The sequence below is a fragment of the Myotis davidii genome, unplaced genomic scaffold (assembly GCF_000327345.1).
Source record: "Myotis davidii unplaced genomic scaffold, ASM32734v1 scaffold753, whole genome shotgun sequence".
In the NCBI taxonomy this organism is placed as follows: domain Eukaryota; kingdom Metazoa; phylum Chordata; class Mammalia; order Chiroptera; family Vespertilionidae; genus Myotis; species Myotis davidii.
Window position 1 is genome coordinate 3,004,925 of NW_006286231.1, and position 3,608 is coordinate 3,008,532.

Here is a 3,608-nt window from a genome sequence, read left to right on the forward strand (position 1 = left end):
TGGGGGTCGAACAACCCTTTCACAGGGGTCGCCTAAGACCATTGGAAAACACATAGATAATTACATATTGTTTTTGTGATTAATCACTATGCTTTAATTATGTTCAATTTGTAACAATGAATTTGGGGGTCACCACAACATGAGGAACTGCATTAAAGGGTTGCAGCATTAGGAAGGTTGAGAACCACTGCAGTCTAGACTTTCTTTTCCCCCCACATGTTCATTTTTATATACCTCAAGCTTGCCATCTCTACTGTCACTGAGTTAGTTTAGGTCTTCAACATGTCTTAAATGAAAAGTATACCAAGATACATGAATGTGTATATATGTGTGTATATACACACACTGTAACATTATTTGTAATATTTAGCAATAGAGAATTTACCACATAATCATCAATGCATATCTCATACAATAGAATACAATGAAGCATTAAATATTGATATGTAAGGTTTTATAGGAAGAGAAGTGTAGTATGATTCCATTTGTAATTAAAAATGCACATACATGTATATTTAAGTAAACTTTCTCTTTCTTTTTGAAGGATCAAAACTAAAAAAGTTATTATACTGGGGAGAGGAATGAAGAGCTGGAAAAGGAAGAAATATTTTTTGTTTCTTTTTTTGTAGTAGGTTGAATTTTTTTCTCATATGTAGTCCTTTAAAAAAATTAATTCCACTTAACTTATATTATTACTAGAGACCCAGTGGATGAAATTTGTGCACAAGGAGGGGGAGGTCCCTCAGCCCAGCCTGTACCCTCTCGCAACCTGGGACCACTCGGGGGATGTCTGACTGCCCGGGAGATCGGGCCTAAACGGCAGTCAGATATCCCTCTCACAATCCAGGACCATTGGCTCCTAACCGATCTCCTGCCTGCCTGATCATCCCTAACCACTCTGCCTGCCTACGTGATCACCCCCAGCTGCTCACTTGCTTGCCTGATCTCCCCTAACTGCTTGCCTGCCTGCCTGATTGCTCCTAACCGCCTCTGCCTAGGCCCCCGCTGCCATGGCTTTGTCCAGAAAGACATCTGGAATGATGTCCAGAGGTTGTTTGGCTGTCCGGTCTTAATTAGCATATTGTGCTTTTATAGTTATAGATCATTTATAAGGATTAACAAGCAAGGGACAAAGTTTAAACTCAAGGAATATAACTATAGGAATTAAACCACTTTAAATAAATGAGGGAGGAGAGTGGCTGGTAAGTATTAAATCTTCTCAGGAATATTGAAATTGCATCAAAGTGCTCCTTTCTCTAGAGTCACCAAAGCGGGCCCTTTCTAGGCTTTTACAGAGCCTAGATTTAAGCCATCCTCCGAGGACAAAACAGAAACCACGAGTTGGGAGTGCTGAAATCCAGATGTGCTAAATAATGTGTGTCTGAATATTGAAAAACTCTGATTAAGGGAAGCTCAGGGGAGTGAGTGGTGTTTACTTGGAGAGGCTTTCTGAGAACAGATGGATCCTGATGATATCTGTTTGTATTACTGAGAGCTTCAGAAAAACACCTAAGAAAAATATCTACCCATGTCTTCAATGCCTCACCATGAGCACTAATCTGTTGCTATGCACAGTATTATAGGCTTTCTATATATCGTGTTTTTAATCTGTATGACAACATTGGAATTAGGTATTAATGCTCCTACTTTACAAAAGTAAAAGCTGAAGTTTAGAGAGATTGAGTAACTTGCCCAAGGTCAAATAACAAGCATCAGAGCCAGAATTTGAACCCAGGTGGTCTCACTCCAGAGCCCAGGTTCTCAACTACAGGTGTTAGTGAAAGAAACGTTCGGGTTACTCACTTGGATGAATGCAGGTCCAGGTAAGTAATATAAGTGAACACAAAGAACCAGGTGTGAATGATCAAATAGCAAGTGGTTGGGACTATGTGACCTGGAGAGCTCAGAGCAGATCTGGTGTCAGAGCTCCTGATTTTCTATGAGAACCCAGAACCCAGAGAGAGTTCATATGCTCAATTCTTATTGCCCTACTTTGGGTTAGTAATTGCTTTCTTGGGTATTTTTATATGGGCTAGTCAGGCATTAGGCTGTTTCCTTGGCATAAACCAATTGGCCACAGCCTGGATATTTTCACATCTCCTGAGCTCCATTTTTGGGGTATATTGTCAAGATGAATAGAGAACTCCTTTGCATTTTGTGTGGAGACCATTTGGACAACTTTCATATTTAACCCTCACAAGAACCTTATGAGTGGATAGAATTTCACACTGTTAAAAGGAGAAAACCAAGACTCAGAGAGGTACTTATGTATTTAAAATATAAGTGGTCATACACTACCTAGTTGAGTATGATTCCAAATATCGTTGACTGAATTTCAATTTCCTTTCTCTGCCTCCTCCCAATCCATGTAATTTTTATTTTTATTGCACCAATATCCATTAGACACTTTCAGGTGCTGCCATGTGAGTATCATTTTCATCACCTTCATGTACATTCCATTCTCAATGACTAGAGAATGTCCAGAACAAATTTCACAATCTCTCCCTGTACACTTAGGGATGATAGGAGGATAAATGAATAAACACTAAGAAAAATAAACAACAGTACAACACTGGTGCTAACTACGTAGAATAGATTAATTAGAATGGGCATGGACTATGAAAAATTGGCACAAAAAGACTGCAATATACTGGTTTGATTTCAGCCATTGATACATCATTTTTGTCACCACTTTTAAATTTGGGACTGATTTATAAGAATTATATTTGCAAGTTTTTTATAATATACTATTTAAGGGAAATAGAGTACCTTCTTGAATCCTATCTATACATTTAAATGATTTCAATTTTTGTTAAAAATAGAAATAAAACTGTTAATATGGCTGAGGTGTGGTTATATATACTTTTCAAAATATTTTGAAATAATATTTAATTTATAATTCATATTAATACTTTCAGTTTATAAATTGTTTATTCCTCACTGTATTTTCTTATATGTCTTAACCCTTCTTCTAATCATCTGGGTTTTATTCCTTCCTGCCTCACAAAAGGAACGACAGAGGAAAAAGTCAATTTTGAATTTCACAAGATTAACATGCAGGGAAGAAAAAGGAAGAACTCAGGACATGGAAAAAAGACTTGGAAGAAGACATGATGAAGTTAGAAGATGCCACTCTGACCACTTCCTTTAACAAAGAGGAAGGAAGAGGAGAATTAGAAGCTAAGCCATCAGATTTTGGTAGAATTGGGTTTGAGAAAGCGAGACTCAGAATGCTATCTGTTACCATCCTCAGGCAAAACCAGATTAAGGCCAGAGTAGGAAAATGACAGCCTGCAGATAGATTTGAAGATCTGAAAGGAGTGAGGACAGGACCTACTCCAAAGAAGAAATGGCGTGTGGTATGTTTGGGCAGTTGGGTCTGAGTCAACGTCACAAAGTCAGAACATCCCAGATGGTGCAGGAGCGGGGGAGGAGGTCACAACACTCCTGTTCAGTCCAAGGACAGTATGAACTTAATACCGGAAGTCATCTGACTTTCAGAAACTCTGCAAGGAAGCGCCTACATGAACCCACCACCCGGGACCATATTAGACAAGAGTCATCTCAGACACCACAGTGGAAAGATAAGGACGAGGACAAGATGCCAT